Genomic DNA, 20,289 nt, shown 5'->3' with positions numbered 1-20,289 from the left:
GCTTGGTCACAAGCCTGTGGTGCTATTGGGAGGTGATGGGGCCTTTAGGAGGTGTGGCCTAGTGGGAGGAAGTGAGGTCATTGGTGGGGGAGGAAGTGAGGTCATTGGGGGGTGTCCTTGAATGGGATATTGGGACCAAGGTTCCTTCTTCTTTCTCTCTTTCCTTTCCTAGCTACCCAAAATATGCCACTGAGGCTTAAGGATTATTTTGAACTGCAGGCAAGTAAGAAATAAGAAAGAGGAAGAACATTCTACCCTTCCCTTTTTGTCAAAGAAGCAGGGCATAAGCTTCCCTTTTATAAGGGAAATCTACATTTGCTAAGGTGTTCTCCTCTCCCTCAACATTACCTGATGTGATTTGACTCTTCATAACAAACTTACTGAACGGCTCTATCAGTCAGCTTTTTGTCTCTGTGACAAAATACCTAAGGTAATAAACTGAAAAAGAGATGAGGTTTGTTGTGGCTCATGGTTTCAAGGATTCTGGTTCATGACTGGATGGCCCTGATGGTCTGGGCCTCTCGAGGGGGCAGACATGATGGCGTGGAGGGTGAAGTGCAGCACCCTGCTCCTCTCATGGACAAAATGAAAACAAAATCAGGATAGTAGAACTGTCTGTGATTTTCAAATTCTTCATTTGGCATTTTCTCAACTTCCCAATTTTATATAATAAGCAGTAGTGCTTAATTGAAAAATTATGGTAGCTTAATGTCGATACTGCCATAGGCATCTTCCATTGGAGTTCTGGAAATCTGAAGTAAGAGGAATAGATATGTCTATTTCTGAAGTCACGCTACTGTGATATGAAGATACCAGTGATGTCAGTTTGGGACCAAACCACGAGCCCTATGAAGGTGCCCCAGGGCTGTGTCCTGTGCTCACCTTGGAGGTACAGCTGACTGAGTGAGCATCAGCGTGTGACTTACATCCTGTCTACATTCGTGGTCTTTAGCTGAGAGCTCTGCTCTGGGCCTCACTGATGCCTCATCTGATGCAAGAAAGGGAAGAGAGCCGGGGCAGATGGGAAGCAAACCCAGTACTAATGGCACCTACCAGAGGACACATTTCATTGTCACCCACGTGGCAGGACAGTGACACAGCTATCTTGTATGAAAGGGACCTGGGATGGTCACAGCGAGGCAGGAGAAGAGAGAAGCACTGTATGACCAAGAGGGGGTGGAGACTGACCAGATAAAATGTCATGAAAGCCCAGCCTAGGACATGTCCCCTTCAGGAGACATCTGGTTGGGAAGTCCTTGGCCCCCTCTCTGTGGTTCACTCACTAGCCACATCATGATAAAAGAGGACATTTGTGCAGAAGGGAAAGTCCCAGAGCCCGTACTTGTGCTGAGGGCTGGGGAACCTGTCCTCAGACGACCTTGTGATACAACCCCCCACTTAAAGCTTCATCCATATGGACTGCACCTCATGTGTGTCATAACCAAGTGCATTGTGGGTAGAGACATGGCAGTCAAAAATAAGTTATATAACACCCTCCTGTCAGTCAAAGCTGTCAGTCATAACAGCAACACCCCTCTTGGCCCCAGCTTCAGCCTTAAATTACAATCCTGACAGAAAATGAAGGCCTGAGGGTCTTCGCTCAGGTCTGCGCCAGTAGTGGGAGTGTACTACACTTCCAATAAATCTTCGCTTTGCTTGCTGCTTCTGTGTGTTTTGTCCAAATCTTTGTTCAATTTGCTAAGAACCAGGAACACTCACAATCTAGAGGTGTCCTGTCCAGATGCCCACCCCCCCCAGAGGGTATTAACAGGAATAACTGCCCCACAGAGAGGAACAGGAACTTTTGTGGGAAGCAAGTGTGAGCTGTGCTGGAGATCTGCCGAGGCCAGGGCAGAAGGGCAGCCAGCCACATTGCTCTGCGCTCACCCTCCTGCCTGGCTTCCAAGTCCACCACACTTACTGAACACTTCGTGTGATGCCGGGGTTCTGTCTCACGCTGGCTGTTATGACAGGGACAATCGGAATAATCTCAATCCATTTGCCTCCCTTTTCTCTCCTATAATTGTTATGGGTTGAGTTGTGTCACCCAAAATGACACGTTGAAGTCCTAATTCCTGGTACCTAATTCCTGGGATCTTTGCTGAAATAAAGTTAGGATAAGATCATTGGGGTGGACCTTAGTCTATCTGTCTTTATAAGAAGAGTGCCAAGTGAAGACAGAGACACAGGGAAGATGGTCACCTGACAATAGAGGTGGGGATGTGAGGCTTGGCTGTGAGTCAAGGGATGCCAAGGGTCTCTTGAAGCTGCCCGAAGATGAGAGAGGCCAGGATGGATCTTACCCAGATATCAGAGGGAGGGCTGCTCTGCAGAGATGCAGATTTTACACCTCTAGCCTCCACACTCATGAGGGAGTAAGCTTCTCTTATTCTGAACTGCTCCATTTGTGCCATGTTGTTACAGCAGCGCTTGGAAACTGACACATTCATGGATTGACTATGACATCCTGTAGATGTGACTGTCTCACAGCCATCTCAGTTTTACATACACATTGCCAAGCTCCTGCTGTGTGCCCTGAGATGTGTGAGGTTCTGGGGTTAGGAGAATGGGTGAGACACAGTCCTGTTCTCATAAAGCTCCTAAGGTCATGTGCTCCATTCCATAAGAGGTTGCCATTCTTACAACAGGTGAGTCACATGAGGGGCCCTAGGAGCATCTCAATAGACAAAGTGTCAACACACTGGAGGGCTATCAGGTGGAAATGGGCCCCAGGTGGGCACAAGGTGGAGTTATCCTCTGGGGGGCTGAGTTCAGTGGCTTGGATGGGAGAGGAGAGCGTGTGAGGCATGATGGGAACTAAGCCTGTCCCCTGACTGGATGTAGACAGCCAGGAGGGGCCAGGGAGAGGCAGGAGGTCAGAAGTTGGAGGAGCCATTTCAGGATGGCAAGGCAAACAAAAAAGTGAGCTAGCAATGCTATCCCCAGGAAATAGGGATGCCAATATTGTCATGATATATCTTCCTATGTTTTAAGTCTCTGAAAAAGTTAAGGAAAGAAAACCACAAATCTCTGGAATTATTTACACTCATGTCTGGTGTTACCAGAGTCCTTGGGCTACCCAAGGACTCCACCTGTCCTCTCCCCTGGACAATGACTGCTTGGCCAATGCACTAAGCAGAAACACCACCTACCTTGCCCAAGACATGGGCTTCAGTGCAGGGGGGCTGACTGAGGGCCGGTTCCCAGGGAGCAGGAGAGGAGACCAACAGTGGTGGAGGAGGAGGAGAGGGAACAGTCAGTGAAGGATTCACTGTTGAGCTGCTGGTCCCTGAGGGGGACTGGATCTCAGTTCTGAAGGAGGCCCTCTGAGAGGAGGTGGGTGCTTTATCCACTAGTTCCCAGTCTTCATCACTGAGGGTGACCTTGCATGGGGGACATTCTGCAACTTTGGACGCACTCTGTGCAGAAAGACAGGGAGTTAAGGCTGCACCAGCCTGAAGTACTCACTAGCTGACCAATGTGTGCGGAGCTGTCCGCAATAGCAGTGCTGAAACTGGGTGGCCAAGGGAAGTCTGCCATGCCACAGTCCCACCCCTTGACTGCTCAGATCTGCACACACCCTGTACTATGTCCACTCTATCACTGAACCTTCATGGCAGTGGCCAGCTGAACTCTCTAAAAAATGTCTCAAGCCTGAGGGACTTTTATTTTTTTTTTCTGTAGCAGTCCTGAGAGGTGGTAACTGAAATCCAGCAGCTCTGTCCTCCATTCACTCTGGGTTCTTCAAGCCTGTGTGGGCTGTGCTGCTGGCTGATACACGACCTGGAGGTGATGAGAAGAGGACCAGGGGTCCTGAGGTGAAGGAGCATCACCTTGTAGATATCATCAGAGCAAGATTTGCCTCTTCATCCTCACTAATTAGGAGGCAGTTCCTTCTAGGAAGGGAAAGAAATTTTCTTCTTCCAGCTGCAGGGTTCAGCAGATAAGATCTGAGATTCTTAGCTGTGTTCACATGAATGTCTCCATCTGTGGCCTCAGGGGCACACTGCATCTCTATCGACCCCCAACATTAGCCTAGGCCATTGTCAAGGCCACGCAGTCCACCTCTTTTATCATTCTCCCACCCTTGGATTTAATTATAGGCCCAATTTCCAGCACCATCTGACTCTGGCTATAGGAGATGAGGTCACTTCAGGTGCTGCCAAAGAGGCGTCTGGCTTTCACAGCAGGCCCCGAGCTAGTAATTGTCTGACCTGAGCTTGTGGTTCTCTTTCATCCCGCCTAAGGCAGTGAGCGAGCCCAGCAAACTCTCCCACTTGATGCCTGCCATAGCATCACGCATCAGGACTAGCTGCTGCACAGGCCACTGCTTTCCTCACTCCTGAGCCTTGTCCCAGCACACTACAGGGGAAAGACTTGGTGGCCACAATGCTACTGCAGAGGAATTCCCATCACAGTATGTCACCCACATGATGCTAAATGCCTAACGTGTTAACCTGAGTCTTGTAACTTAAGTAAGTAATGCCACTGAGGACCCTATGAGGAAATCTTTGCTATTATCTTAAAGGGAACAACCACACCAGGGATCTCTTACAGAGGATCCCATACCAAAGATTCCTCACCAGGGTTCCATAGTGAGGACCACTCTCTCAGGTAGGCTTTGATTCTTCAGAACAGAGCCTCAGCCGAGAACTTGGGTGCAGCTATTTAACAGGAAGACAATCACAGGAAATAGAAGCAGGGATGGTGGCTGTGGAATAGAGCAGGAAGAAAACTGGACAGAATTTTATGTTGAGATAATCACATCTTCATTCACTGAGTTTCAGCTCTACCAGGGACCCATGGGCATCTTCCAGAATGTCTCTTCTTGAGGTACCTTTGAAGGGAGCAAGTCTGGGCTACTTTTATCCATCATCCCCCACCCTTATCTTTGCTGATTACCTCCGGGGTTAATTTTCCATCTCTGGGCTGTGCCAATCAATACGAGGCAGAGAGTGGTCTCCATTGCTTCCAAGAAAACTGTGACCCCCCCTACCCCAAAGCCTAGCCATGCAGTCTTCCTGAGGTGGGGAATTGTTGCAATAGTGTCACTGGTCAAGTCAGCTGGGGGGCTATGGTGTGGCATGCCACCAATGCCTGTTAACCCATCAGGGTGCAGGACTAGATCCAGAATCCTAAAACTCTGTAACTTTCTCAGCCTTGCCTGCTAGATTCTGTGCTTTTGTTTCACAATCTGTTCCTTATGATGGTACTGACACTTCAGCCTGGTACCGAAACCCTATGGGTTTGTATTCTGGGGGCGATGGAGGGCACACAGTATCTGCATCCAGAGAGCAGAGGGCAGCACAGCAGCTGGACACCTGTTTGTAACCTATTTCTTGATTCCTGTTTGGGCAGGGAAAAAAACCAAGACAAAATAACTGGCCAGCTGTTGCATGGCATGCAGAGAAAACCTCACATTGAGTCCTGCGTTTATATTTTGGTGGAGTAGTCTGCTGGCCTCCAGGGGGTGTCAGGCCAGGATGCTGTAATCTCTGGCTGGGATAAACAGTGCCCGCCCCAGTTTCTGGAGACAAACGTCAGCTGTTTCATCAAAAACAAAGTGGTCCCGTGGGCCAGGCTGAGCAACTACCTATGGAGGGTATTGCTTTTTTCTCTCTCTTCTCAGAAGCCTGCCCTAGTTTTCCCTTCAGCCTGCATCCTTGAGTCATGGGCCTCCCCAGTCATAAGAGAGACAAAATGCCTGCCCTTCATGCATGAGGGGACTTGGAGTGCTTGCCACGGCTGCATGTGGCTCTCTGAACAATGTGCAGTCTTGACCTTGCTAATCTCAGAGCCTCATCACAGAGACGAGCAGCCCGGATGTGGAAGCAGTCAGGTGGGAGGTGTTGGGAGCAGGAGGCCCCTGGTCTGTGACTCCTGAACCCTTACCATGCATGGGGCAGTCAGTAGCCACTCCCCATTTTCCTGCTCCAGAACACCAGTGAGGGAAAATGATGGACACAGATGTGAGGACATAAGTAATTTCCAAGCTATCTTTGAGTTTTCTGAGAGCTCGAGACCCCCATAGGTCAATGGGAAGACAGCACATGTTGGGGGCGGATCTTCATTTGAATCTTGGGCTGTCTGTTATCCAATGTGCAACTTTGAATGAATTACCGAGTCTGTCTGAGCCCCAGTTTTCTATTTGAAATGAGGGCCCAAAATTTGTACACTCACGGACTTGTCACAGGGATAAATGAGGTGACACATGCAAACTGCTGGCTCCTTATGCTCACACCTGGTCCCTCAGTGACAGGCAGCTCCTTTTCCTTCTGGTTTGCAAGGAAAACACTGAGCTCTGTGGTTCTCATGCCTGGCAGCACTTGGACTTGGGACAGAGCACCACAGATCTTCCAACACCTCTGGGCCCTGAAGCATGATTAATTGGAGGCTGCAGAGTTGAGAAGCTCCAGGGCGGCCTCCCTCTTTGATCTGTCTGCTTAGAAAATTCTGTCCCTGCAGTAGCCTCACTCCAGGCTTTTCAGTCCTGCAGGATTTCCACATCCTCCTTTAAATAAAGATCAAAAGGAGTTGGCTCCAGCCTCTATTTCCTTCTCCCTGGCCCTTGGTCTGTTGAGGTTTGGGCTGAAAGTCCTAGTGAGGGACTGGTGAGGATAAAGAATACTCAGTTCAGGGGTCTAAACCAGCCCAAAACTTGGTCACTTGTTCTGTCCAGCCCTTGTTCCATCTCCTCCAGAGTTTCTAAATAGCAGGTGCAAATGCTTCTTAGAAAGCTGTGCATGTAGCAACTCATTTTGCCCTCACAGTAACCTGCAAGGTCAGAGACCATGACTATCACCCCATCTTACAGGTTGGGAAGCTGAACTCAGAGAGGTGAAGTAGCTTGCATAAATCACACGAGTAAGTTGCTAACCTGGGATTTGAGCCTCAAGATTTTGGATCCAGAGCTCGTGGGTGTAACCACTCCGCACACCGCCCAGGTCTCAGTCGAAGGAAGGTTCTCCACTCTACCTTAAGTCCAGAGCAATTCCCCGGCCAGGCCACCACAGGTTCTGGTGCAGTGTTGCTCAGGACTTTGGGATTCTCAGTGTATTCCTAGGGACTGTGGCCCCTGGGATGCCCAGGGAACTTGGGACATAACTGTGAAGCAATTCATAGGTGGCACAGATCCCTGACCACCCATCCTGGCTATTCTCAGACAAGGAAGACAATGTCTGCTAATTTGTCCTGGTATAGCAGCAGGTTAAATACAGAACTGAGAAGTTTTTCTCTGATCTTAAAATAAGGATGAAAATACTGAGCTGAGTTCAGCTGCCTCAAAGCCCCCAACCCCAGTTTGCTGCTGTCCAAGAGAAGGGGAGGCCAGGGGCTCTGGCCCGACCATACAGTGAGCAGATGGCAGGGACTCGAGTGGGGAAGGGGATCCATTGGTTGTGAGATCAGTTGGCTTTTGCCTTGGGAAACAGGAGTCCAAGCAGAGGAAGCTGTGCCTGGGCAACAGCTGGCTGCTGAGCAGGCTTGGGATCCTGCACCTGGGGCTACAGCCTTAGAGGTAGCTGGTAGTACTGGCCCTGTACTCATCACTCCTGGGGAAGTGCTTTCTACACCTTCCAGGGCAGGTCAACCAAGGTCTCTTGTGCCCTTGGGAACACGAGATGCCCCACAGACACCAGGAGGATCAATGAGGAGCAAGTTGCATGAGCACACCCCCCATGCACACTCACCCATCCACCCACACAGACACAGCCATGCACACGCAGCCATGCAACACACCTCTGCACATACTCACGTACACAGACTCATTCACCCTTACTCATGTACGCAGACTTGTGCACACACTCATTCACACATACCCAATATGGATGTGTAAACACATATCCATGTAAACTCACTCATATACAAACACTTTCACACAAACATTCATGCACATATACTCAAGCACACATACCCAAGCAAACACTCGTGCACACACACTCAAGCACACATAACCATACACACACATAATCACACACAGCCATGCACTATACCTATGTACACATGCATGTACATATATCCATGGACATGATTCTGTGGGTTGTCTGGGTGAGCTTCTGGTTCTGGCTGATCCCTGGCCGGCTTATGTGTTTGTGGCCTCCAAGTGGAATTGCTCACGGCTAATGGCGTAACCTGGCTTTCCCTCCCCTGCCTGACTTTGGGAAGTCTGCTACCCGGGGATGACTGGCTGTGTGCAACTGTCATTTTCCAGCTGGCTCACTAGGGGCTGGACACACAGTGGCCCCTGGGTTCCAACCACAACAAGACCCAATCCAAAGGTCAAAGTGAAAGATTTGAGAATTGGGGCAGTGATGACAGGGTCAGAGAAGGGCTGGAACCCACTTCTGTGGTGACGGGTTGCGAGCTTCAGAGTGGATTCCCAGGGATTTGGCTTTGGGGGGGGAATGGTGTAAACAGGTTTGCAGGGTGTGTAAAGATAGGGATGACTCAATCCACTGTAGTACATCCATCCCGAGGTCCCACAGGGGCTGGGCCCAGGGCCAGGTGCTAGAGGACCTCCCTCCAGCAAGGGCATGAAACTGCTTCAAGGTCCCACAGCAAACATGGCCTGCCTCATGCACCATGCCAAAGACAGCCATGACTTCGGTCCTCCCACCACCAGGCAGTAGGGTTTCCCTGTCTGGGAAGGGGGCATGTCCTTATTTTAAATAATGCAGACCACAGGAAAATCAAGTTCACCTAGCAGAAACTGTTTTTGACTCCAGCATGGCTATTGTGCTAGGTGAGGGCTACCTGGAGAGCCGTGTGGCAGACAGATACGCACACTCACCTGCTATGAGCTACCAGCCCTCGGGGTGCTCACCTTGGAGGTGGGGAGATCTTGAACTTGTTGCTCATAGACTCTTTAGCCTGAAAGCCAGCTAGTTTTAGATTTCTGAGCCCATATTAATTTGGTGTAGTGAAGTTCTTTTTCTCCTGAGTACCATCAGAGAGGTATTTTTTTTCCCAGAAAGCAAAGGATGGGCACCCAGTGGAGACTCATAGCCTGAACTTGTAACAAGGGCCATGTCAGTCCCACAGGTTGGTGGAGACCTTGGCCACGAGCATCGCCCTGCTTTTCTGTATGCTGAGCCCCGATCACTGCCCCCGGAAGAGACTCCTCTCAGAACCAACTTTCAGCTCAGTTGCTCCTTGCTCAGAACCTCCAGGATCTACTGTGGTCCATGGGGTACTTGGTGACACAGAGGCCATCTTGCTCATGTTTTAAGGACTTTAAACTCAGAGGTACCATTCTCTGGAGTCTCAGAGTAAATGGCCTTCCTGGGCCATTGGCTGTGAAAAATATAGCTTCATATTGTAAGCTGATCATCAAATACTGGCTTTTATGGCCCAGAAAGCCACTGGAATATCCTGTGAACTCCCTGAGCTGCCTGAGGCTGAGAGGGTCAGCAGTTTGTTCAAGGTCTAGTTTAAGCTGCTGCCTTCCTCTCTGTGGGAGCCAGGCTCCATGAATGAGAGGGGTTATTTGCTATAGCACATGAAAGAGTTGGTATATTTTATTTAAACAAGTTTATGTTTAAAGAGTAGCATGGCACACAAGGAAGATCCCCAGACTTCCATCTATCGATCCTTCCATCCATCCTTCTATCCATCACCCATCCTTCCTTCCACCCAACACCCATCCACCCATCTCCCATTCATCCAGCCTTCCTTCTATCCATCACTTGTTCATCCATCCTTTCTTTTATCTGTGACAGGTAGGGGCAACCACAAAAGTACAAAAGCAAATAAACTCTGGGTCCTTAATCCATTACTTATTAAAGCAAGTATGCTTTCAACAGCTTTGTCCTAAAACACCAGATTGCACCACGGGGTGAGAATGTTTATAGCCTCTACGTCTAAGCCAGTCTAAAACTGATGGGTTCAAAAGGGGTACAAATGACAAAGACAATGGGATTGTTATACAAAGAAACCAAAAAGCCTTTTAGCTCCACTTTCTCTTAGTTGATTTAAAAATGCTGATTTTGGAGGTCACGCAGCTAAGCAATAGATTGCTAGCTTGCTGGAGATAACATTTCTGACTTGTGGGTTATGCTAACAGTTGCCCAGGTTACTTGGCAGAAACAAGAAGGCCACTTTGCTAAAATCACTGACTTTTGACTGGGGTCTCCAGACATGGTGGGTGGGTAAAATTGCATAAAGGTGTGGTTCCTCTGTCTTCAGATGGTACCTGTCAAGTTTGCTGACTCAACCTTTCCATGTTGGTCATTCGAGCACTGTGTTGCTCAAGACTGTAACACAGGGCCAACTTGCCTGTTGCCCATTGGATCTGGGGGGTGTTTCTTGCACCAGCAGTGGCTCACACCAAATCACAAGGTCAGGATGTTTATGCAAAATGATGATGTAGGCAGTAGGAGGGACTTGGCGGTTCCTGGGTTAAGTCACCACCATTAGCCTGCTAGCCTTGAGAACTTCTTGCATGTAAGAGGGAAAACATCTATTGAAACCATGCCCAAGGACAATGAAAAATTACCAATCCACCCCCCAAATCAATAAAAGCTGGCTACTCTCTTTTGTTCAGCAAGCAGCAGTCTGGTCCCCATCTTGATTGCTGTTGTATCCTTTCGGCTTAAATTGAAGTCAGTCAGCTTGGGGTGAAGTCCCAGTAAAGGAACCTTGTCCACTTTGTTCATAGTATATGGTTTGGTTTCATTTTTACTGTTTCCATGCCAGAAGATACTGTTATCTGGTATCACATCCATCCATCACCACCCATCCTTCCTTCCATTCATCAACTACCCTTTCTTCCTTCCATCCTTTCATCCATCCATCCTTCCATCCGTTCATCCTTCCATCCACCATCACTCCTCCATCTGTTCTTCCTTCCAATCACTTATCATCCATCAGTCATTTCTTCCATCCATAAATCACCTGTCCATTCATCCTTCCAAACATTAATCTTCCTTCCTCCCTCCCTCCCTTCCTTCCTTCCTCCCTCCCTCCTTGCCTTTGGGACCTGTTTTTAGGGAGGCATTACCATGTTAATTGCTGGCACTCCCTTCTTTCACAACCCACCTGAGCAACTCACTTTCCTGGCTCACAAGCTATGTTAGCGGTCTGTGCTGTGGAGCACTTGTAGCTGCTTGCATCAGCGCCCACTTGTTACTTCACAGTGTATGAGGCCAGGATGCTGGGTATGGTCTCCAGTGGGGTTCCCTAGGGCAGACATCAGGGTTGTGGGCTGGGACCTTTCTGGAGCATGTGGCCTTGGGATCGCTGGCAGGATTTGGCGGGACCCAGGGCAGGATGCTGTTTTTATTTTTTGCTGCCTCTGGGGTACAGCAGTATCTGGTACATGGCCTCGCTTAGCAGGCAGATCATGGTGCAGGTGTGAACTTTTTTGCAGTACTGGAGGTTGAACTCAGGGCCTCCCACTTGCTAGGCAGGTGCTCTATCATTTAAGTCATGCTCCCAGCCAACTGTGATCCTCCTATTTGGGCTTCCCCACATAGCTAGGATGACAGCCACGCACCACCATGCCCAGTCATTGATTGAGATGGGGTCTTGAGAAGTTTTTACCTTGGCTGGCCTTAAACTGTGGTTTTCCTTGTCTCCCCATCCTGAGCAGCTGGGATCCCCAGCATGAGCCACCATGCCCAGCAGGTGTGGGCTTCTTCAGGGTCTGTATCACTCCAGCCTCAGACATCTAGGTCCCTTTGAGGAGCTCATCTGACTGCCCCCGGCCACTCTCCCTTTGGTGACCTCAATGCATCTTCGTTAGCCCCATTGGTGTAATATGACATAACTCCAGGAACAGAAGCCCTCACCTCTGTCACTCCTACCACATGAGGGAGTACAGACAAGAGAGTGGGGCCCTGGGGTATCTTACATTGTTCCCGCCACATTTCCTTTCATGGGCCTCTGTGGGGGTGGCTCAAGTCCTCAGATTTGCCTCTTTTTTCTAACCTCAATTGTGGATTGTCCCTGGCTGCTGGGCCCTTTGTTTTTCACCTACGAGGAGTTGACTCCCCACTGGCAACCCTGTTGTGTGTCTGTCTCCAAGGTCTCAATGGGGAGTCTCAGCAGGGGTGAGGGGCTGGGGTATGAGCTCTATGGGGACTGGAGATGGCAGGGCAGGGTGAGAGAAAACTTCCCATGAGGCATGGCTTGAGCCAGTCTGGAGGCATAGATGATGGAAAGGAGGGAGGGGAGAGGAAACAGGTGTTAGAACAGCCAGAGTGGATGATCACTCCAGGTTTGGGAGTCAGGACAGGAGAGCCTCTAGGGTCTGGCAGGAGGGTCTTCAGCTGGGTGTCTCTGGCTGGTCATGATTCATAAATGTCATGATGGAAATCCGGTCATCTTCACGGGACACCTTGTGGCTTCCACACACTGGCAAGTCTCCTCTTCCAGGCTTAGAAGTTTTCACCTAAATACTTTTATTTAAAATTTTTGAGACAGGGTCTCCCCGTGTAGCCCAGGATAGCCTCTAATTTAAGATCCTCCTGCCCCAGACTCCCAAATGTTGGGATTACAGGAATGTACCATCAGACCAAGCTTATTCATTGATTGGGGAGACTGGCATCCAACGGTGATGCCATGGGGGCAGATGGCAGCATTAGGGGGGCGTGTTAGTGGGGGAGGATCACTGGAGAGAGTTGTCGTTGGGGAGGGTTCATGGGGAGGGAGGGCGTTGCTCCTGAGATTGGTGTTGTGGGGCACTGTGCTGGCTGGCAGGATAGGTCATTTGTGAAGCACAGTGTTGGAGCACTGCCCCAACTGGGACAATCCACAGGGCTATAACGAGATGAGTGAATGAGCCAGGCGGTCTGGGGGAGCGCGGTCCTGGCCCTGATCTTGGCTTCAAGTCTGGAGCAGAGAAAGTTCTTCTTGAATCCCAAGGCAGGGCTTTTGTACTGCCTACAGGAAGGCAAGGACAGGATGCCAAGAGGAGGGGACTATGGGAAGCCTGACGCCACCAGAAGGGGCAGAACTCAGAGGCAACCTGGTACACAGACCTCACCTTGATGTGCCCTGACTGGAGGGCTGGCATCATGAGGGAACCCATGCATCGTGGGGAGCCCTGTGCTGCTGGTGCTTGATCCTCCAGCAGCAGCACTGTGAGTGCAGGCCCTGTGTGACCCCAGCTGTCCTCCCCTCCCCTGGGCAAGCTCAGCTAAGCATGGCTTGGAGAGCTTCCTGTCTGAGGCTGAGCTCAATCCCACAGATGCGGCTCCTCTAATCTCAGAAGGTCCTGGACCACACGAATGAACTTTTGAGTCATGGTGGTGTGGTTGCACAGGTTTCCACAGCCATAGCTTTTATTTCCCTTCAGAGGTACTTGGTGGGAAAGTGAGGCGGGGAAGGCCTTTGCTTTCTCTGCCCTTGTGTGATACTCCTGGTGACCTTTTTGGTTTGGGGGCACATTCAATGAGTAACAGTTAATAATAATTTAATAATAGTAATAAAGTGTGACAAAGATGATTCAGAGACATTGCAAACATTGATCACCAGCAAACAACACAGATCTTTCTACCCGAGGTGTTTTTCAAAGATGGTGATAGAAAGTTGAGGGTGGGAAGAAAGTTTTAGGTGGAAGGGGAAAGGAGAAGGTGATGGGAGTGAATACAACTGAAGTACATTGTATGTGTATATGGAAACAGCACAATGAAACCTATTAACAACTGTTAAAAAGGAAAGGTAGGAGAGAAGGGGTTAAGAAAGAGTAATGCAGGCTGGGTGAATTTGATCAAACTATATTATATGCAAGTATGTAAATATCACAATGAAACCCTTTGTATAATTAATTTATGGTAATATATATATATATATTTTAAAAAATAGTGACAGTGGAAGTCTGTGGCCAGTCAGGTGAATGAGGTCAGGAAAAACAGTTCTACCCAGCTTCCCAGGAACTGAGTCACCAATTCCCACTCTGTAAATGGAGCTTGGCAGGAGCAGAGCAAGGTGGTCTCACTTTGTCAATACAAACAAGCCCTGGGGCTGGCAGAGTGGTTCAAGTGGTTGAGCTGCTGTTTAGCAAGTTTGAGCGCCTGAGTTCAAACCCCAGTCCTGCCAACAAGCAAACAAACAAAACAACGACAAAAAAAGTCAAGCCCTGGGGCTGGGGGCGTAGCTCAGTGGTGGAGCACTTGCCTAGCATGCTTGAGGCCCTGAGCCCCAGCTCCACAAAAACAAAAAACCCAAAAAACTCACTTCTGACTCTTACTGGTTCCAGAAGCAGGAGCTGAACTGCCCATGTACCTACAGCATGTCTGGGGCTGCAGGTGAGGGCCTTTCTCTGTGGGAGCCCGGGAAGTTTTGGAGTGTTCCCAGCATTTGAAAACTCCACATGTACATGGAGACCCTGAGCAAGTAGACACCTGCCTCTCTGGTGGGATCATGGAACACCCATGTCCTTGCTGGTCTGGAGAGTCCTGGAGGAGATGCAGGCTCCAACCTACCTGGGACTCACACAGGCTGCACCAGTCACAGCTCCAGTGATGGCAGGAAGGACGGTAAGGCAGGGCTGGACCTTCCTGGGTAGGTGGGATAGGAAAGAGTGGTCCCGTGGCTGCCTTAGGGTGGGCCATTTCTATAGGTCATTCCCTGAGTCCTGATCAGCCCAGAGGCCAGGCCCTGTCTCAGCCCCTTTCCCTGAAAGGACACAGAGTTTCAGAGCCAGATGGCCCAGGTCTGACTGACCTGGCTGAAGGCTTGCCTGGAGTCTCCCTGCAAGTTGGCTGGGGGAGAGCAAGCCGGAATGGGGGCTGCTCAGGTGTGCTGAGCACTGGTGGGTGTGTAACCAGTGGGAGGTGAGACAGGACTGGACTACACAAAGGAGTCCGGGGCAAGGTGCAAGCTGGGTCTTAAAGAACTCCCTTGCCTTTAAAATGAAGTGGGTTTTCTTTTTGCTCTGCACACCACTGCGCTTGTGGATAACACGCTACCCTGAATGACGTGGTTACTCCATGCTGTGGTGTGAAATGCACCAAAGTTCCTGCTGTTTTGACTTTTCATCAAAGTCAGACATCACAGTCACACATGGCTCTATTCCTTGCTGCTTCCATTTCCTTGTTTCCAGCTTGGAAAGGATCCTTCCCAAAACGGCAACTCTCAGGTGGGGAAACTGAGGCTACGAGGCTCAGGAGAACCACCTGTTGTCAGTTGGCTGGCAGATTCCACATGGAAGCCGTTACTCCTGTCAGCGGCTCCAGTTCGTCACTGCCAAGGGGACAACAGCTTAATAGATTTCCTTCCAGAGATGAATAAATGGGCCTTTATGGGAATTTAGTAGGGGATAAACCACAGATGGAAAATCAAACACTTACAAAAATCATTCAACGTTTTTATTTACGCCATCCATGAAAATACCAGCTTGGCTCGGTGGTGGAGCTGTTACATAATTTACAGCCACAAAGCCAGTTCCTAATGCAACAGGCTCTCAAGTTTTGCAGGTCCCTGAGGTGCCCCATTTATATGGGGTTCCACGCCGGAGAGGATGAATGGCAGAAGGGTGTGGGGGAAGCAGCCATTCTTCTGGAACCAGGGAGGAGGCAGATGCAGGCACATGGCAGCAGCACACTTTACAATGGAGGGGGTTGGGGACTGTCACTAATTTTGACATTGATTCAGAGGAAAATTAAACTTATTAGCCAGGAAAATAGAGCCAGTGTTCACACCCACACAGTGCCACCTGCAGCTCAATGGTGAGGGAAGTGAGGATCTCAGAGCAGTTCGCCCAGACATCTCACCCGACTCACTCACCAGGAAGAGATTTACAGCACGCATGAGCACAACTTGCTTAATCTCCTAGGAGGGCGACAAGCTGGGCAGGTGCTGTGCCCTCCCCTCCTACTCAGGGCCTGGAGTGGGTGAGGTGTGTGTCTTACCTGCTCTGTCCTTCCTTCCTTCCTTCCTTCCCTCCCTCCCTCCCTCCCACTTTCTCTCTCTCTCACTCTCACTCACTCTCAGTCACTCACTCGCTCACTCCCTTGCTGCCTTACCTGCTCACTCATTCATTCTCTCTCACACCAGCTCTGTCCCAGGTGTGTGAACACACCCTCCTAAGATGCTCACGTAAGAAATTGCCATGGGCCTTAACCTTGCAGGCGATGGGAGGAGGGCTCTGAGGCTGAGGAATGTGGTCACCAGCACGAGAACTCTGGGTACAACATGGGCCTGTGGCTTCCGGTCCCAAGCCTGGTGTCAGCCCTCCATCTTGCCCACCCTTGTAGTGGGTTGAATAGTGTCTCCTCAAAGTCAAGTCCACTAGGAACCTTACAACATGACCTTCTTTGGGAATAGTGTTTGTGATGCAATTTTCTAATCTGATGTCCTAGCAGATTAGGGCATGGCTGCTGTCCTTGTAAGAGAAGACAGGGACACAGACCCAGAGAAGATGGAGGCAGAGATGGGGTGAAGCATCCACAAGTCAAGGACTGCCAGCAATGCCCAAAGCTGGAGGAGGCAGGGGACAGACCCTCTCAGAGGCTCCAGGAGGAACCATCCCTGCTCATACTGGAACTTCTTTTCCCCTTAGTTTTTTGAGCCAGGATCCCGCTAGGTAGCTCATGCTGACCCTGAAGTCACGATTCTCGTATCTCAACCCGAGTCCTGGGACTGTAGGTACAACCCACCATGCCTGGCTTCCACACCTGGATTTTGAACTTCTGGTCTCCCACACCATGAGAGAATATTTACCCATTGTCTTAAGCCACCTAGTTTGTGGTCATTTCTTGGGTGGCCGCCAGACACTCACATGTTCCTCACTCTTCAGGCAAAAACTAAGGCCTCTCCGGCCTCCTTCAGTCCCAACTTTTCTCTTGCAGACTTGAGGGGACATGGGGACGTGGCATGACTACCCAGCTGCAAGGTGTTCAGGGGGTTTTCTGATAGGACCAGGCTGCCCTGGTGAGACTGGGCTCTAAGCCTTCAGTCCTGGTGTAGTCACCAACAGGCTGTAGGTTTCTGGGCAAGTCACAAACCTGAGACCGGAGGGGCTGGATGGGAGGGATCTGAGTCAGCTTTGAGTTCTTTAAATACACAGGGATGCTTCAGTTGACAGGCCACCAACACTAGTGAGAAAGGACAGCTATGTTCTGGATTCTGAGCACCTGTCTTCAGGGATATGGGCCAGGAGGGAGACCAGGGCTGGTGGTGGATGGTGAATGTGGAGCTCACAAGGTTGTGGGGGCCACTCAGGGATGAGGGTGGAGGTCCAGAGCACATTGTCCTCAGGCTGGTTTTGGGGGAGGATCTTGTACAAGGCCCTATAGATCCCTGACATGTCTCAAGTGCCAACAAGTACCATGTGACAATTCAACACAGATCTGAAGCTCACAGACACAATGCGAGGAAAACAGGGTCTGCTTAGAGTTTTCTGCCTAGGAAGTTGGATTGTGTTGCCAACTGTGTGGGGGCCCATCCCTCGGGCCATCTGGCATGGGTATGCCACCCTGAGATGGTGCAAAACACTTCAAGTTCTGACTTCTGCCAGAGAGACCTTGATTCCCTCTTGCCTCTGCCCTTGTCCTCCAGCTCAGTTTTACAGGGACACACAGCTGGCTATTTCCTAGACATCCCAACTTCCCTCTCTAAGACAGTGCTTCGGGAGAGGGGCAATGGTGGCAGTGATGACAAAGTGACCAGATCCACCATGGAGATGTAATGAGAGGCCTGCTGTCCAGGCTGCCTCCTGAGTAATGGCTGGTGGTTGGGGTGACATTTGAGGACAACAACTTTCTCATGTCCCCTATCAGTGACTGCTTCCTTTTAAGGTCAGTGTCTGGCTCTCTGGGGCCTCTATAACAATGACCACCAGCTGGGTGGCTTAGATCACTAGAAACGCGTTCTCTCATGTTCTGGAGGCTGAAGTCTGAGATCCAGGTATGTCAGGGCCGAACTACCTCTGTGGGTCATCTGGGGAGGATTCTTCCTGCCTCCCCCAGCTCCTGGTGGCTCCAGTGCTCCTTGCATCACTCTGGTCTCTGTCTCTGTGGTCACATGGCCATCCCTCCTTGTACTCCCCACCTGTCTTGTGAGGACACTTGTCACTGGGTTCATGGTGACCATCTTGAGATCTTTAACTAAGTCGCTTCTCAAAGGTCCTGACTCCATCACACAGATCTGCAGATGAGGCTTCCCTGTGCATTCTGCAGAGGATCCTTCAGCAAGCTCACACATATGGAGCTTGACGTCTCTAGAGTCAAGGTCTGGCTGCAAAGGCAGAAAAGTGAACAACAGCAGCAACAACAAAACCCTTTTTATTTCTATTCTATCTTTTAGAAAAATGAATAAAATTTATTTTTCAACAGTGGTTGTAGGTTCATATCAAAATGGAGCCAGAAGTACAGAGTCTGCACCTGCCCTCTGTCCTTATTCATAGTCTTCTCATTGTTGAAAGAATGTTTGATTCAGACAGATGAGTCCCAGAGCTGTCTTAATGCATGCTGGGAGGAGAGACCAACTGTGGTTCCCCCTGGAAATTTGCACCTGGAGGGTTAAATATTGGAGTAAAGCATGAGTTACTCACCTCAGAGATCTTCTTCCTTCCTCCTATACACATGTGGGGGAGCTGCTGGATGGCAGTCATTTAAAATAGGGGTGGAGTCACAGCAATGGGAGGTGCTCATTTCAGAGGGACCAGAGAAGCCTGGGGGGCATGAGGCTGAAGGACACCAGGAGCAGGGTGGGGGCCTGACCATCAGCTGGCTCTGAGGATTTATGTCTGCCTGGGAGGTACTGGTGATGTAGGGAGAGGGAGCCGTGTGGTGTCTCCTGTTCTGGGGTGAAGGGTTTTGGTGGAGCTCAGCAGCTGCAAGGTCTGGGCCTCCTGTCAGCCTCTCCAAGCTGGTGGAACAGCACACTGGGAGATGGAGCTCAGAGCTCTGTACTGATAGTCTTTTGGCCAATGGTCTGTGATGGCTCCTGCTCCCGTAGTGACTGGGGGCTGAAGCAGTGCTGTGTCCCTGCAGCCCAGGCCACACAGAGGGCTCTGCATTTCCTCTGGTCCCACTAGGGTCACAGAGGAGGGGCCTAGTCTGCAGGGGGCAGTCCGGGGCCACCTCGGAATGTGGGGAAAGGTGTGGTCCTGAGCAGAGCAGTCAGACCCAGCAACCTACCCAGGGCTTGTGTGGTCACCAAAAGCCTGCCTCCACATGGGACTCAGAAGGAGTGTGAGGCCTGTGCCACTGGAACTCCTGGGGGTGGCCTCCAGGCAGGCTGAGTATACAGCATGATCTGTCCCCTGGCTCTTGGTGAGCCCTGTGTACCCCTGCAGTTTTGGTACCTGTGGATTTTCCAGTAAGTTCCCTGCAGTCCTCAGGGAGGGCTCTGTCCAGCCCCACATGGGGCATTGGAGGCCTTCAGCATCACTGGCTGATGTGCTGAAGACATGGACCAATCTTCACGGTTTCCAGCAGGGGTTCAGCTCAGATCCTGGCACAAGTTCTCTCGTGAGCTGGCTGTCAGGCTGTTGGTGGGGGCTGCCTGGCCTGAAGGCTCAAGGTGGAGAGGGGAATCCATCTAAAGGCCACTCTCTTGGCTGTCAGCTGTCCCTCTTCCCCAGGCTTCAGTTCCTTGCTTGATGGGCCTCTTTGTGAGGCTGCTCTCAACATGGAGGCTCGCTTTACCTAGAGCTTGAGGGCAGGTGGGGAGAGAGACACAGACAGAGAGAGGGAGACACAGAAAGGGAAACAGAGAGATACAGAGAGTGATCCAAAGAGACAGAGAGAGGGAGACAGAGAGAGAAAAAGAGAAAGAGGGAGAGGAGAGAGAGAGAGAGAGAAAGAGAGAGAGAGAAGCTAACAAGGACTCTGCAGTCTTTTATAACCTAATCATGGAAGTGACATCACTGCTGTCACCTCTTTTTGACACACAGGAGAGTCCTGATGCAGTGGGTAGAGGGTCTATCAGAGTGTGACTACCAGGAGGTAGTCATTTAGTTTTGGGCCACCCATATGCTCACTCTGAACTGACCCTGTCTCCAGCCCCAGTGACCACTGTGTGCCTGCAAAGACTAGCACCCCCAGAATCACGTGAAGAGAGGTCTGCAGTCCCCCCAGTGTGTCAGGATGTAAAGAACACGGGCAGCTGAGAGAACGAGTGTCAGCAGTTTCCCCACCCTTGTCCATCCCAGTCCTGGGAAGGATCCCATGCAGAGGTAGGAACCACAGTCCCTATCCCATATTCTTGCCCCCGCCATGGTGTGGCTGTTAGGAAAATGCTGCACACTGCACACAAAGGAGGCTCACGCGAAGTTTCTCATATCCAGAGTTTAATAAGCAGACTGGCTGACCAAGAAGAAAAATGGCACAGCAGATCTTCTCG

Source organism: Castor canadensis, chromosome 7, assembly GCF_047511655.1.
Source record: "Castor canadensis chromosome 7, mCasCan1.hap1v2, whole genome shotgun sequence".
Lineage (NCBI taxonomy): Eukaryota > Metazoa > Chordata > Mammalia > Rodentia > Castoridae > Castor > Castor canadensis.
The sequence above is the reverse complement of the archived record's forward strand: the minus strand, read 5'-3'. Positions refer to the sequence as shown.